Here is an 18,203-nt window from a genome sequence, read left to right on the forward strand (position 1 = left end):
GATTATGAGATTATGTTCAGATTTTTATGAGTTATATATTTGATTATCCATTTATATTATGTTCCTTAGTGATTCATGCATCTTCTCCATTGCTATTTATTGCTTTGGCCGAGTAGTAGATTGTAACTCTAAGAGGGAGCGTTATGCATTTTTGTGGGTGCATGCCCCTCGATGTCTAGCTTGAGTGAGAGAAACATGAGAGTAGGGGATGTGTTGTTGCGACCAGGGAGAAAAAAACGGTGCTTGTCACCACGGTTGCAAGGATTGTTTACCTTACGCATAGTTCATTAATGCAGTTGTCCATTGCTTTGAGTTTACACTTTGGGTGGGGCTCGCAACTTAATACCAGCGAGATGTTCTGGATAGATATCTCAAGGTGGATGATTAGTAAGTAGATGTTGATGAATAAACGGTATACTCCTCTTGGCGTACTACCCATTACTATTGAACCTCTAACTATCAAGTAGCATAATTAGCATTGCGGTGTGTTCATAATTCTGTCAATTGCCCAACTGTAATTTTTTTACCCAAGCATAGTTGTTTATCATCTTTTGTGAGAGAGACATCACTAGTGAACATCATGTGACTATGGTCCATATCACCACCATTGTTTACACCTCCATCATTTACCACTTTCCTTTACTTTTCCGTTGCTATCGCTACTACTATTCCCGCTTGTGTTTTGATCCTTTGCAAACTACAAGGCCGGAGAGATTGACAACCTCTCTGTACTCGTTGGGAGCAAAGTTATTTGTTGTGTGTGTAGGTCCATGTCTTCTGCTGGCGCCAGGGTGGGAGACACCTACTTGTTGGTCCTAGGAGTCCTCTTGGTTCGATAAACCTTAAAGTTCCCGTGTGAGGGAAAACTTGCTTCTGACTACATCTCAACCTTCCACTTGGGGTAACCAACAAGGTGAGAGAAGTATATGCATCATCTCGTCATCAAACAAAGTTTTCTGGCGCCGTTGCCGAGGACTCCGGTCTTCAAGATAGGGGAGTTGCACGCTATCCTTTACCCTTGCTTTTTAGTCTTGTTAGTTTGCTTTTTAGTTTTCTTCAGAGTCTTATACCAAAAATCACAAAAAAAGTAGTTGTTTTGTTCTTGCTTGTTGCCGCTGCCATGGGTTCCACTGAGAACACCAAGTTGTGTGACTTCACTAGTCACAACAACAATGACTTTATCTGCACTCCTATTGGTGCTCCCGCCACTCGGGCTACCTCCTATGAGATTAAGCGTGCTTTACTGAACCTTCTTATGAAAGATCAATTCTCCGGTGTTGGAGATGATGCTGCTTTGCACTTGAACAATTTTGTTGAGCTTTGTGACATGCAAAAATATAAACAAGTAGATGGTGATATTTTTAAACTTAAGCTTTTTCCTTTCTCCTTGAGAGGAGGAGCTACAGTGTGGCTTCAATCTTTGCCTACGAATACCATAGATTCTTGGGATAAGTGCGAAGCTGCTTTTATTGGGAAGTACTAACCTCCTGCTAAGATTATCCAATTAAGGAGTAACATTATGAATTTTAGACAACTGGATAATGAACATGTTTCTCAAGCTTGGGAACGTATGAAATCTCTTGTTAAGAATTGCCCTACACATGGTTTGACTACTTGGATGGTTATCCAAACTTTCTATGCAGGATTGAACTTTACCTCGCGGAATCTGGTAGACTCGGCCGCGGGAGGAACCTTTATGTCAACTACACTTGGTGCTCCCACAAAGCTATTGGATGAGACGATGACAAATTATTCTCAATGGCACACCGAGAGAACTCCAACAGGCAGGAAGGTAAACTCTGTTGAGGAGATCTCCTCCCTTAATGATAACGTTGACATGATCATGACTCTACTTACTAATCAAGCTCCTATTGATCCTCATGATGTTCCTTTAAATTCTTTGGTTGCTCAAGAAAGAGAGCAAGTTGATGTTAATTTTATCTCTAGGAACAACTTCAATAATAATGCCTATAGGAGAAATTTTGGTAGCAATCCTAGACCGCTCCCATCCAACAACTATGGGATCAACAACAATTATCCTAGCACCAAAAACTCCACTTCTAAATTAGAGAGCATGCTTAAAGACTTTATCACTTCTCAAAAAGCCTGCTACTTCTCAAACAACAGCGCCAGAAATTGACACGTTGACGGAGATTGGGCTTGCGTTGGTTTTTTTCCTTGAAGAGGAAAGGGTGATGCAGCACAGGAGCAGTAAGTATTTCCCTCAGTTTGAGAACCAAGGTATCGATCCAGAAGGAGGGTATCGTCAAGTCCAGAGTACCTGCGCAAACACAAACAAGCTTGCACCCAACACTTCAAAGGGGTTGTCAATCCCTTCAAGATTGTTTGCAAAGTGAGATCTGAAGGCGGAAAGTGCAACAAAGTAAAAAGTGTAAGGCTGAAAATATAGTGTGGAGTAGACCCTGGGGGCCATAGTGTTCACTAGAGGCTTCTGTCAAAATAGCAAGTATTACGGTGGGTGAACAAATTACTGTCGAGCAATTGGTAGAACCGCGCAAAGTCATGACAATATCTAAGGCAATGATCTAGCATATAGGCATCACGTCCGAGACAAGTAGACCGATACTTTCTGCATCTACTACTATTACTCCACACATCGATCGCTATCCAGCATGCATCTAGTGTATTGAGTTCATGAAGAACAGAGTAACGCTTTAAGCAAGATGACATGATGTAGAGGGATAATCTCAAACCAATGATGAAAACCCCATCTTTTTACCCTTGATGGCAACAACATGATACGTGCCTCGCTACCCCTTCTGTCACTGGGTGAGGTCACCACACGGTATGAACCCAAAACCAAGCACTTCTCCCATGGCAAGAATCATAGATCTAGTTGGCCAAACAAAACCCACAACTCGAAGAGAATTATAAGGATATGAAATCATGCATAAGAGAGATCAGAAGAAACTCAAATAAGATTCATAGATAATCTGATCATAAATCCACAATTCATCGGATCTCGACAAACACACCGCAAAAGAAGATTACATCGGATAGATCTCCATGAAGATCATGGAGAACTTTGTATTGAAGATCCAAGAGAGAGAAGAAACCATCTAGTTACTAGCTATGGACCCGTAGGTCTATGGTGAACTACACACGCATCATCGGAGAGGTCATGGTGTTGATGGAGAAGCCTTCCGTGTCCGAATCCCCCCTTCGGCAGGGCACCAGGACGTGCCCCACATGGGATCTTGCGGAGAGAGAAGCTTGCGGTGGCGGAAAAGTGATTACGATGCTCCCCCGATTTTTTTAGGAATATTTGGGAATTTATAGGCGCAAGATCTAGATCAGGGAACCTCCAGGGGGGCCACAAGCCTCGATGGCGCCCTCCCCCCTGGCCGCGGGGTGGGGGCTTGTGGGGCCCCTGGTGCTCCTCTGGCTTGGCCCCCAAGTCCTCCGATCTTCTTCCGTCCAGAACAAATCTTTTTGGGGATTTTCTTCCGTTTGGACTCCGTTTCAAAATCTCCTGTGAAAGGGGTCAAAAACATGGAAAAAACAGGAACTGGCACTTGGCACTGAATTAATAAGTTAGTCCCATAAAATAAATAAAAGGCATGCAAAACATCCAAAGTTTGACAAGATAATAGCATGAAACCATCAAAAATTATAGATATGTTGGATACGTATCAACCATCCCCAAGCTTAACTCCTGCTCGTCCTCGAGTAGGGAAGTGAAAAAGAATGAATTTTTGATGTGGAATGCTACCTAGCATAGTTGTCCTTTGCAACTTCTTTCGCGTGGCATGAATGTTCAGATCCATACGATTCAAAACAATAGTTTGCTATTGACACGAAAACAATAATACTTCAAGCAAACTAGCAAAGTAATCATGAACTTTCGAAATAACAAGGCCAATGAAAGTTATCCCTACAAAATCATATAGTCTGGCTATGCTCCATCATCCTCACACAACTAATGTAAATCATGCACAACCCCGGAATTGGCCAAGTAATTGTTTTCGCACTCTTACTTTCTGAAACTTTTTATAACTATCACGCAATACATGAGCGCGAGCCATGGATATAGCACTATAGGTGGAATAGAGTGTGGTGGTGGTTGTGAGACAAAAAGGAGGAGATGGTCACACTGACTCGGCGTATCAATAGGCTATGGGGATGCCCATTAATAGATATCAATGTGAATGAGTAGGGATTGCCATACAAGAGATGCACTAGAGCTATAAGTATGTGAAAGCTCAAGAGGAAAACTAGTGGGTGTGCATACAACTTGCTTGCTCACGAAGACCTAGGGCAATTTTGAGGAAGCCCGTCATTGGAATATACAAGCCAAGTTACAAAACGAAGATTCCCACTAGCATAAGGTATTGAAAAAGCAAGAATCTCTCAATCATGAAGAACATGGTGCTAACATGAAGCACAAGTGTGGAAAAAGATAGTAGCATTGTCCCTTCTCTCTTTTTCTCTCATTTCTTTTTTTATATGGGCTCTTAGGCCTCTTTTTTTCTTTTCTTTTCTCTTTTTTTTGTTTTTGGGCTCTTTGGCCTCTCTTTTTTCCTCACATGGGACAATGCTCTAATAATGATGATCATCACACTTTTTAGTTACTCAAAGCTCAAAGATCACAATGATGATGACTCCATAGGAAATGCCTCCGGCAGTGTACCGGGATGTGCATCGATCTAGTATGATCATGCAATGGCAATATGAGAGTGACGGCACAAGTCATGAGACGGAACGGTGGGAGTTGCATGGCAATATATCTCGGAATGGCTATGAAAATGCCACAGTAGGTAGGTATGGTGGCTGTTTTGAGGAAGGAATTTGGTGGTTTGTGCACCGGCGAGAATTGCGCGGCACTAGAGAGGCTAGCAATGGTGGAAGGTGAAAGTGCATCTATACCATGGACTCAACATTAGTCATAAAGAACTCACAAACTTGCTGCAAAAGTTTTTATTAGTAATCGAAACAAAGTGCTAAACGCATACTCTGAGGGGAAGGGTTGGTAGGTGTAAACCATCGCGCGATCCCGACCTCAACACAAAGGATGACAATCAATAGATCAATTATGCTCCGACTTCCTAACATAGCGGTTCACCATACGTGCATGCTACAGGAATCACTAACTTCAACACAAGTATTTCTAGATTCACAACACCCTACTAACATAGCTTTTCATATTACCGAATCCATGTCTCAAAACTAATTGAGAGGAATTGAAACTTTGCTTTCTATTCAATGCACATGAAGATGGAAGTTTTTTGCATCCTCTTTGGGTACCTAGAACATTTGGGACTACTTTCATAGCATAAGCCAACTACCAAATCACGCACTGCCGTGCTCTAAATATATAAGTGAAGCACAAGAGCAAAAGTATCTAGCTCAAAAGATATAAGTGAAGCACTAGAGCAAAAGTATCTAGCTCAAAAGATATAAGTGAAGCACTATGAGCATTCCAGCAAAATCACGATGAGTGCTTGTCTCTCTCTCTCCAAAAGGCGTGCAGCAAGGATGATTGTGACACAACAAAAATAAAAGACTCCTAAGATACAAGACGCTCCAAGCAAAACACATATCATGTGGTGAATAAAAATATAGCTCCAAGTAATGTTACCGATGGATTGAAGACGAAAGAGGGGATGCCTTCCCGGGGCATCCCCAAGCTTAGGCTCTTTGGTGTCCTTGAATTTGGCTTGGGGGGACTTGGGCATCCCCAAGGTTGAGCTCCTTACACTCCTTATCTCTTTGTCAATGAGAACGTCACCCAAAACTTGAAAACTTCACAACACAAAACTTAAACAGAAACTTGTGATAACATTAGTACAAGAAAACAAACTACCACTTCGTTTGGTACTGTAGCAAACTTGAATTCCATCTATATTGATGATGGGCTACTGTATTCTCACTTTTCCATGGCTAGTACCCCCCGATACTAACCATAGTTTCATCAAAACAAGCAACCAACTCAACAAAAACAAAATCTGTCAAAAACAGACCAGTCTGTAGCAATCTGTATACTTCGTATACTTCTGGTACCTCAAAAAATCTGAAAACTTACGATGGTCTGGGGAAAAAGCATATCAATAAGCAGAAAAAATAATAAACTCAAAATCTCTTTCTTAATAAAAATTAAAAATCATCTCGTGAGCGAAAAGTTTCTGTCTTTTTCCAGCAGGATCAAACAACCATTACCAAGACTAGTCATAAAGATTTTGCTTGGCTCAAACACAAAAAGAAACACAAAAAACACAATCACAACAGAATTATGAAAGTGTGGACACAAAAAAACAGAAAGAAAAAGATAAATTTATTGGGTTGCCTCCCAACAAGTGTTATTGTTTAACGCCCTTAGCTAGGCATTGATAATTCAATGATGCTCACACAAAAGACAAGAATTGAAGCACAACGAGAGCATCATAAAGCATGTGAAAATCATATCTAAGTCTAACATACTTCCTATGCATAGACATTTTATAGTAAAATAGATTGTCAAGACAACCAATAGTTTCCATATGCAAGGAAGAAGAAAGAGACAATATCAATCTCAACATAACGAGAGGTGATTTAGTGATATGAAAATTTCTTCCACCATATTTTCCTCTCTCATAATAATTACATGTGGGATCATATTTGAATTCAACAATGTAACTATCACATAGGATATTCTTTTCATGATCCACATGCATGCAAAGTTGACGCTCTTCAAAAATAGTGGGATTATCATCAACTAAAGTCATGACTTCTCCAAACCCACTTTAAATAATATTGCAAATATCATATTCATCATGAGGCTTAAACAAATTTTCAAGATCATAAGAAAAATCATCGCCCCACTCATGATCATTGCAACAAGTAGTGGACATAGCAAAACTAGCATCCCCAAGCTTAGGGTTTTGCATATTTTTAGCATGATTGTCACTAATAGAATTTATAGTGAAACCATTGCAATCATGCTTTTCATCCAAGGAGCCCTCGTGAATCACTTCATAAATTTCTTCCTCACAATTTCCAGATTCACGCATCTCAAGCAAAACTCCATAAAGATAGTCAAGTGCACTCAACTCACTAGCAATTGGATCAACATAATTGGATCTCTTAAAGAGATTAGCAAGTGGACGAGGATCCATATCACTAGATTTTGAGCAAGCGAAGATGCAAGCATATTGAAGGCACATGGCACACAAGCGAACAGAAACCAAGCGAAAAAGGCAAGCGAAAAAAGGCAAATTGGTGAAGTGGGGGAGAGGAAAACGAGAGGCAACTGGCAAACAAAGTAAATGCAAGAGATGAGTTTGCGACACTTACTTGGATGAGTTCTTGACTTGATCTTCCTCCATGGCAACGGCGCCAGAAATCCTTGTGCTACTTCTCAAACAACAGCGCCAGAAATTGACACGTTGACGGAGATTGGGCTTGCGTTGGTTTTTTCCCTTGAAGAGGAAAGGGTGATGCAGCACAGGAGCAGTAAGTATTTCCCTCAGTTTGAGAACCAAGGTATCGATCCAGAAGGAGGGTCTCGTCAAGTCCAGAGTACCTGCACAAACACAAACAAGCTTGCACCCAACACTTCAAAGGGGTTGTCAATCCCTTCAAGATTGTTTGCAAAGTGAGATCTGAAGGCGAAAAGTGCAACGAAGTAAAAAGTGTAAGGCTGAAAATATGCTGTGGAGTAGACCCTGGGGGCCATAGTGTTCACTAGAGGCTTCTCTCAAAATAGCAAGTATTACGGTGGGTGAACAAATTACTGTCGAGCAATTGATAGAACCGCGCAAAGTCATGACGATATCTAAGGCAATGATCTAGCATATAGGCATCACGTCCGAGACAAGTAGACCGATACTTTCTGCATCTACTACTATTACTCCACACATCGACCGCTATCCAGCATGCATCTAGTGTATTGAGTTCATGAAGAACAGAGTAACGCTTTAAGCAAGATGACATGATGTAGAGGGATAATCTCAAACCAATGATGAAAACCCCATCTTTTTACCCTTGATGGCAACAACATGATACGTGCCTCGCTACCCCTTCTGTCACTGGGTGAGGTCACCGCACGGTATGAACCCAAAACCAAGCACTTCTTCCATGGCAAGAATCATAGATCTAGTTGGCCAAACAAAACCCACAACTCGAAGAGAATTACAAGGATATGAAATCATGCATAAGAGAGATCAGAAGAAACTCAAATAAGATTCATATATAATCTGATCATAAATCCACAATTCATCGGATCTCGACAAACACACCGCAAAAGAAGATTACATCGGATAGATCTCCATGAAGATCATGGAGAACTTTGTATTGAAGATCCAAGAGAGAGAAGAAACCATCTAGTTACTAGCTATGGACCCGTAGGTCTATGGTGAACTACTCACGCATCATCGGAGAGGTCATGGTGTTGATGGAGAAGCCTTCCGTGTCCGAATCCCCCCTTCGGCAGGGCACCAGGACGTGCCTCACATGGGATCTTGCGGAGAGAGAAGCTTGCGGCGGCAGAAAAGTGATTACGATGCTCCCCTGATTTTTTTTGGAATATTTGGGAATTTATAGGCGCAAGATCTAGGTCACGGGACCTCCAGGGGGCCACAAGCCTAGATGGCGCCCCCCCCCCCCCCGCCGCGGGGTGGGGGCTTGTGGGGCCCCTCGTGATACTCTAGCTTGGCCCCCAAGTCCTCCGATCTTCTTCCATTCCAGAACAAATCTTTTCGGGGATTTTTTCCGTTTGGACTCCGTTTCAAAATCTCCTCTGAAAGGGGTCAAAAACATGGAAAAAATAGGAACTGGCACTTGGCACTGAATTAATAAGTTAGTCCCAGAAAATAAATAAAAGGCATGCAAAACATCCAAAGTTTGACAAGATAATAGAATGAAACCATCAAAAATTATAGATACGTTGGAGACGTATCAAAGCCTTCAACAAGAATGTAGAAGAGAAACTAGAAAAAATAGATAGTCTCTCTTTGAAGGTGGACAACATAGCTCATGATGTAGAGATGCTTAAAATTAGAACTTCCCCACTTGAGGAAAGGAACACTACACCCATGGATGCTATCCAAGTCCAAATTAATGAGAACATAAGAATGCTAGCCAAACTTAAAGATATATGGGCTAGATAAAAGTAAGAGAAAGAGAGAATTAAGAGCCTTCCTACACACACTACCATTGCTACTATACAAGTTGTGGAGGATCTCGAAACTTTTAGCACCCATCGCATTCCTAGTCCTAGTGGACCAATTAATGGTGATGTTAATACCTCACCTATAGGACAAAAAGGTTCTTTGAATTTAGAGACTACCAAAATAATGAGCTTAGATGACATTACTAGCACTTTAATTAATGGTAGTAATCTTGATTTTGACAATTGTAGTCTTTCCGAAGTTATCACCTTTTTGTAAAGAATGGCTAAAGACCCCCACACTAGTACACTCAATATTGCCTTCACCGAGCATATTACCAATGCTCTTATCAAATCTAGGGAGGAGAAGCTCAAGCTAGAGACTTCTATTCCTAGGAAACTACAAGATGTTTGGGATCCTATGTTCAAGATCAAATTGAATAATATCTCTTGCTTTTCTTTGTGTGATGTTGGAGCTAGTGCTTCCGTTATGCCTAAAAGAATGTATGATAGGCTTGATTTGAAACCTTATGATCAATGTTCTTTTGGTGATCATCTTCTTGATTCTTCCATAAAGAAACCTTTAGGGAGAATTGATGATGTGCTTATTATTGTCAATGAAAATTATGTGCCTGTTGATTTTCTTATTATGGACATTGAATGTGATCCTTCATGTCCAATTATTTTGGGACGTCCTTTTCTCCGCATCGTTGGTGCTATCATTGACTTGAAAGAGGGGATCATTAAATTCCAAATCCCCCTTAAAAAGGGAAAGAAACACTTCCCTCGAAAGAATATTAAGTTACCTTATGAGTCCATTACTCGGGCAAGTTATTCTTTTGGAGTTGATAACACTTGATCTTCTTGCACTATGCCTAGCTCAAAGGCATAAAAGAAAGCGCTTGTTGGGAGGCAACCCAATTTTTTTACTTTATATTTTAGTGGTATTGATGCTTGTTACTACTGTAGAAACATCATTGTATCTTTATTTTTAAGCTTTGTGCCAAGTTTTAGCCTCCGATTGCAAGAAAGTTCAAAAATTGTGACATGCTGTCCAGAAACAGATCATGTCTGCTTGACGGAACAATTCGCCAAAAATCACCAGATCATCTTTTTGATCTGAATTTTTTTACAGAATTATATATATAATTGTTTTTCTGGCATATGTTGAGTTTTTTTATTTGAATGGCATGAGTGCCCCGAATAAATTATTTACTACCTGTTGTTCTGTTTTTCACAGATTCTGCCATGTTTTGCACTTTCATTGTTTTGCAAATCCTAAGTTTACTTTTTTATTTGCAAAAACCTTTTGGAAATCATGAGAAACGGTAGCTATTCATGAAAATCTTTATTTCCAACAGGTAATAAATTATTTTATTAAGGGTACTAACCAATCTAATCAGCTTATGATGAGTTCCGTATGATGGGAGTTTTCAAGTATGCGACGAGAGATGACGAAAGAAGATACAAGAGTGTCAAGCGCTCAATCTTGGGGATGCCCCCATGCACCCCAAGAAATATTCAAGGAGACTCAAGCGTCTAAGCTTGGGGATGCCCCCGTGCATCCCCTTCTCTATCAACAATCATCAGTTTGTCCATCTCCATGCTATATTTTTATCACTTCATATGTTCTGTGTTATGCTTGGAGCGTCCTGCTATTTACTTTTTAGTTTGTTTTAGTTTTGCTTATTGTTCATAACAAGTCGGGACCTAGCCTACCTTGTTTGGGAGAGAAAAACGCTCCATTCCACTCTAGAACACAACATAGTTTTCATGCTTATCTTTTTTGTGTTTTCTTTATCTTTCCATAGCTACTGTCATGCTTAGCTCCTAGTTTTCATGCTTATCTTTTTAAGAGTTTTTATTTAGGTTGATTTTAGAACTCTCTTGAGTTATCATGCTTATCTTGTTTAGAGAGTTGGCTCATTGCACTGAGTTGTGTGTCTTGCTTGAGTAGGTAATTGAGGTTGCTATTTAAGTATAGTAGTAACTTGCAATAGTTTTGAGGTATTGATTTGAGTAATGTTTGGACTATTGGTGCCGAGAGCTTAAGCCCATTAGTTATAGGTGTCGTATTTTGGGAAATTCGTATGTTTTTTAAAAACTAAAAATTAGTTGAGAACTCTAGCTACTAAATTGATCGCTATCCTCTGGATGGGTTGGAATATATAGAGTACCATAACGTTACCATGAGTCGAGGATGCGCAAGGATAACCAAACCCCCAAACACTCCTCCTCGGGGTACATGTCTCTTTGTGAATTTCCTAACTAGATAGAGAGTTGCCGATAATAATTGTATGAGTTCTTCGGACTAATGTGAGTATTCCATTGTTGGCACTTCCACCACCCATATTTTGTTGGCCTCTTCGGTACCGTGCATTGCCCTTTCTCATATTGAGAGTTGGTGCAAACTTCGCCGGTGCATCCAAACCCATGACATGATACGCTCTGTCATACATAAGCCTCATTATATCTTTCCTTACAACAGCCACCATACCTACCTATTAAGGCATTTCCATAGCCTTTCTGAGATACATTGCCATGCAACATCCACCATCTCATGACTTGATCTTCATGTCATACATGCTTTTGCTTGATCATAGAGTTGCATGATAGTTGGGCCTTGCCCATATTATTGATACATGGCGCGCTAGTAACATTGCATATCCTGCTACACTGGCAGAGGCATACATTTGCATACATCATGATAGTTTTCACTTGTCTTTATGTTGAGTACTTCTTATAAAGTGTGATGATCTTCTTTTTATTCATGTAAAACATAGAGTGTTGCCCTTAAGTGAGGAAAAGATCCCAAAGAGGACAAAACAAAAGATCCCAAAGAGGACAAATGAGAGATAAAAAGAAAGAGCCAAAGAGGCCATAAAAATAAAAAATAAAGAGAAAAGAAAAAAAGAGAAGGGGGCAACACTATTCCTTTTGAAAGATCCACGCTCGTACTCCATTGCTATATTGGTACTACATAGAGATTATCATTCATGCGTAACTATGTGGGGACCCTTACACTATAGAACTTGGTTTGCATGTTCCAATGATGAGCCTCCTCAAATGAGCTCTAGGTCCTCATGAGCAAACAAGTTGGATGCACCCCCACTAGTTCCATTTGAGAGCTTACCTTAGCTCATATGTGCATCCGTTACATGGAAATCCCTACTCCTCACATCATATATATCATTTGGCTTTCTCTCGCCCATGGTTGTCCTCATTGATGTGAGCCTTTCACACCTTTTTGTCTTCATTCCCCATCATTATTCTATTTGCCATCCTAAGTGCCAACATATCTTGCTTATGCTCATCCATTGCCTGAGTGCTCAAAGTCGAAAGGGAGAGGATCATTTTGACTTGTGCCTCACTGGTGGTCTGGGGATGAGTCAAAATAAGATTCTGAAGGAGACCAAGTGTGAGGTTTAGTAGATTGAGTTCTCAATTAAAAAACTATTTTATGATCTCAACCCATCTCCCACTTCTTGCATGCAAAGACCATTTGGAGACATTCGAGTCACGGGCAGCGAGAGCTCTTGCACCTTTATGTTCTTACTTTGCTAAATTCAATACTAGATATAAACTCTTGCTTGTTATTGTCTTGACTTGAATTGCATATTTTACTTGCTTTACTTTGAAGTTCTTATATGTGTGTTAGCATGTCATCACATAAATTATTGTGTTATCATTTATCTACTCGAGGACGAACAAAAATTAAGCTTGGGGATGTTGATACGTCCAAAACGTATATATAATTTCTGCTTGTTCCATGATATTTTGGTTGACATTGTTATATGTATTGCTACATTTTTATATCATTTTACACATATTTGGACTAACCTACTAACTCAGTGCACCCAGTGCCAGTTTCTGTCTGCTGATGTCTATTTTGCACGGGCTTTTAGCCAATTTTCCGAAGCCCGAAAAATCCCGAGAAAAATATATAAAAATCAGCGTACCGGAAGCTTCCGTATCACTGAAGATGGGCCAGAGGGGGCCAGGGGCCGCCCAGGCAACCTGTGGGTGCGGCCTACCCCCTGGTCGCGCCAAGAGGTCGCTTGGTGGGTCCCACACCCTCTGGTGCCCTCCTTTCGCCTATATTTACCCCTTGACAAGGAAAACCCTACATAGGATCCAGAATCGTGAATTTCTCCATCGTTCCGCCGCCACAGCACTTCCGAGATCGGGAGCGTCGGGAGACCTCTTTCCAGCACCCTGCCAGAGGGAGGATTGACCTCCGGAAGCTTCTCCACCGCCATGGACGCTTCCCGGACCTGCCATGAGTAGTCCCCCTTGGACCATGGGTCCATGACCAATAGCTATGTGATGTCTTCTCTCCAATCTTGTGCTTCATTGGTTAGTCCTTGTGAGCTGCCCTACATGATCAAGACATCTATGTAATTCTCTTGCTATTGCTATGCTCGGTTTGTTGGGGTCCGATGGATTATGAGATTATGTTCACATTGTTATGAGTTATATATTTGATTATCCATTTATATTATGTTCCTTAGTGATTCATGCATGTTTTCCATTACTATTTATTGCTTTGGCCGAGTAGTAGATTGTAACTCCAAGAGGGAGCGTTATGCAAGATTGTGGGTTCATGCCCCTCAATGTCTAGCTTGAGTGACAGAAACATGAGACTAGGGGATGTGTTGTTGCCACCAGGGAGAAAACAATGGTGCTTGTGACCACGGTTGCAAGGATTGTTTACCTTACGCATAGTTTGTTAATGCAGTTGTCCGTTGCTTTGAGTTTACACTTTGGGTGGGGCTCGCAACTTAATACCAGCGAGATGTTCTGGATAGATATCTCAAGGTGGATGTTTAGTAAGTAAATGTTGATGAATAAACTGTCTACTTGTCTTGGCATACTGCCCATTACTATTGAACCTCTAACTATCAAGTAGCATAATTAGCATTGCGGTGCGTTCATAATTCTATCAATTGCCCAACTGTAATTTGTTTACCCGAGCATAGTTGTTTATCGTCTTTTGGGAGACACACATCACTAGTGAACATCATGTGACTTCGGTCCATATCACCACCATTGTTTACACCTCCATCATTTACCGCTTTCCTTTACTTTTTCGTTGATATCACTATTACTATTCCCACTTGTATTTCGATCCTTTGCAAACTACAAGGCCGGAGAGATTGACAACCCCTCTGTACTCGTTGGGAGCAAAGTTATTTGTTGTGTGTGCAGGTCCACGTCTTATGCTAGCGCCAAGGTGGGAGACACCTACTTGTTGATCCTAGGAGTCCTCTTGGTTCGATAAACCTTACAGTTCCCGTGTGAGGGAAAACTTGCTGCTGACTACATCTCAACCTTCCACTTGGGGTAACCAACGAGGTGCGAGAAGTATATACATCATATCGTCATGAGACACTGATGTCCTTACGGGTACTTTGGTGGGCCCTATAGAAATGGGTCCGTTGGCCTATCCCTTAAGTATAATCACGTCAGCTTCTCCGCGAGAGAAACTAATGCTTGTCATTTGAGAGCAACCCAATCCTCGAAGACTTCGAGAGAAAATCATGAGTGAGAAAAAACCCAAACATTCAAACCAAAACCCAAAACCCAAAGTGATTGAGCGTCACTGAAGAGATTGTTCGTGTGTGGAACCGACGCTTGTTACCTTTGAGGACTCTGGATCCTCCATACGGTTAGGCGTCATGGTCTAGAGTATCTAGCAGTGAATTGTGGATCTCCGGGTGACCAAGTTTGTGAGGATTTGGAAGTCTGCAGTGAAGACTTACCACCAGTGTTGGGCAAGGATTGTGTGTCCTTAGCTCAAGGAGATTACGGTAGGGACTCCGTGTCCCGGAACTGTGTGTCCTTTGGTTTAAATACAAAGCCGCTCCAAACCAGGCGTACGACTGTCACAACAGTTAGAACTGGGCCATCAAATACTATCTTCATCGAACAACGGGTTCTAATTCCTCAACCCTTTCATTTCCTCAATTGTATGTTGACGACTTTGATCTTTACTTTTGAAGAATTTGAGTGAAGATTTTCTCAAATTCCTCGCCTCAAATTCTTCACCTAAGTTATTCGTCACCAGCTCATCCTAATCACGCGATATGTGCAACCTGAACATTTCATTTCACTCTGACGACTAAGCTATAGTTGTCTTTGCACATGTGTTTGAGTACTTATTCCGCTGCACTTAGTTTGTGACTCAGGACTTTCCTCGCTAGGAATTACCTCAGTGAAGAATTTGTAAAAAATTCCTATTGACCCCCCCCCCCTTTAGTCGATATAACGCACTTTCAAAAATGAACGTGAAAACCGCAAATCATAAGAGTATGCACAATGGTAGATTTAGAGTTTTCACACAACATGGGGTACATGGGGTGTTAACTTAACAAGTTCTGAATTGTAGGCATAACAAAATCACTTCAAACATGAAGTTCGGCATTGTTAACATCATCAACTTTTGTAATTGGAACAGGCTCTACAAACCTATCAGGTCTCGTGTAACAATGCAATTTAACCATGTGGAAATGATGTGTATTCTTCGATCATCTTCCAAACAGAGGTATCGTCGGTGAATTCAATCGTACTCATCCTGCCACTGGTTTTTAACCTCAATCACCCACTTTACCTGAAGCTCGGCAACCACCCACTTGAGCCGAACCTCATCATGCATCTGAGGTTACTCATCAGCATCTTGTTATTTGACTTGAACATCCTCTTGTAACTTGAGCTGAACTTATTCTTGTTGCTTAAGTTCCACCTGATGGTGTCACTTGGCTCAACCCTGCTTTGATATAAAATGAAATCATTACACCTAACCCATGATCCAAAAGCTTCTCATTGACACAAAGATGCTATATGCACATGAACTGGACCATCCACAGCTTAACCATCTGCATCATAAAGTATGAACTTTTACAAGATTCGTCCCTACATCACGCACTCACGCCTACAGACGCAGGTCATGATTGATCTCAACACACAAATAACAATTGTCCTACGATGATGACAAATACAAATACTTGCTTCGGGGAAGGGGATGCGAACAAGCTCCGACAGACAGATGGATCGACGACGTCCTTGATGGTTGGGAATGTAGACGATGTCCGACGCCAAACAGCGAGACTACTTCAGGAGTAAAGATGGTCATCCAAAATATATCACATGGTCTAACGTGTGTCAAATAGGACAGACGCTCTCGCAAATAAGACGCGTCAGTCAATCCAGCGGGTCAGCAAGACAATGGAGGCATCCAAGCATCCACGTCGAAAGTTAGACGATCCAGTATCGCAAATATCAACACCTAGGAAACACGCATTTTCCGGTTGTAGCATGCCTATGGAAAAGGCATTTCACGAATTGATCACGCCTAATTAGAAGGCGTAACAAGTAAATCATTATAGCGCCATTTCAACTGGCACGGTAGTGCTACGCCATGCTGGCGACGTGACCAACGACCATGGGCCGCGACCGGTCAAAGGCGCCTAAAAAGAAGGCGTACAAACGTGTATGCTACACACCTGACGGTCGGATGGGAATGGGGGGTAGGTGATAAAATAAGTTTTTTGGAGGTCAATGTGCGACATAAGATCCTCCAGGAGTCATTTAGTAAAAATAATACCTCCTATCTGTGTCGCACATCCATCATGGTGTTAAATCAACCTGGCCCATGGTGTTGTCGGTGCTTCAGGGTATTCCAGTACACAACGAGTTTCACAATAGGTATATAGAGTTGCATAATAATTGATTGGACATGAGGGGTGGGACCAAGTCTATAGATTCTCATGTTGTGAGGTCCTTCACATGCATCATTATTCCTCCATGTTCCGTTTTATGCGGTAACACATTGTCCTCAACTTATTAGATTATCATAATTCTATGCGCTGGCAGTACTAATCACCATGAAAGATCCTTTTTTAACTACACGTGGAGAGCCAAGAACTAAGAAAATGGAGGACTTTTACGAGACGACATTTATTAACTCCAATTCTAAACTTTATCGCCAAAACTCTCGAACTTCAGATTTCATTGGTCTTTCTCAAAATGTTCTTCTGATATTTATTGCAAAGTTCATACATAACCTTCATATAGTTCTTCAGAAATTTATACAATTTATTACGAGTTACAGAAAAATTCTACCTGACTTGTGATAAAGTATAATAGTACATGCATAGAGTTCTTCGAAAATTATAGAAATTATTGCTAGTTACACACAAGTTCTACTAACTTGTGATAAAGTCTGACAGGACCTTCATAGAGTTCTTCAGAAAATAAAGTGAGAAAATTGCTTCAAAACTGCTAGAGAGAAAATAAAGTAAGATAAATCTATCTTTGTAAATGTGTTGGATGGAAAAAAATCCATCACAGAGAGAGAGAGAGAGAGAGAGAGAGAGAGAGAGAGAGAGGGGGGAGATAGAAATGAAGAGATATTGACACGGCAGGGGGAGGGGCGGTGAGGAGAGAGATAGGTAAGGTTGTAGGGGTGATGTGACTGTATTAAATCATATAGGATTTCTGTCGTGAAACCAGCTGGGCCGGGTTGCCTGAATCCATAAAAAAGGTGTGACGGTCGCGATAGGCATCGCACACGCATCATGTTAGGAATCGCCATATTTGGATCATCAGTTGAAACCACGGAGCCACCATGAGAGGTAGGAAGGAATCATAAAGGCTCGATCATGCTTGGAGCACCATTAGAAATATTGGATCAAAGTCGAATTAGATTAGAAAGCGAGGCCGATGTACAGGAGAGCAAGACAACCACCACTGTGTGCCACTCCGGTCATGGTGTCCACCACTCCAGCAGCGGCATCCACCACACATGTGACACCCAGGAGAGTGTTCCCCCGTGCGCCCTCCCAGTGGTGGTGCCCACACGCCACTCCGGGTGTGGCGTCCTCCTTCGATTGCCCATACCGCTTGCATTTCGCTCCTAGTGATCCGTGGGTTCTGACTCTTTTTGTTAGGCGTTTGTTGCATGCCACGATGTTCTTTCTCTATTGATGAGTTTTACTCCCTTTCTTGACATGCCCCTTATCTTAGTTAGGTTGCATCGTGCTCTGCCCTCTAGCCACTTTCTCCATGGACAATCTAGCACTTGTTCCTCGGTACAATCATC

The sequence above is a fragment of the Hordeum vulgare genome, chromosome 7H, assembly GCF_904849725.1.
Source record: "Hordeum vulgare subsp. vulgare chromosome 7H, MorexV3_pseudomolecules_assembly, whole genome shotgun sequence".
Lineage (NCBI taxonomy): Eukaryota > Viridiplantae > Streptophyta > Magnoliopsida > Poales > Poaceae > Hordeum > Hordeum vulgare.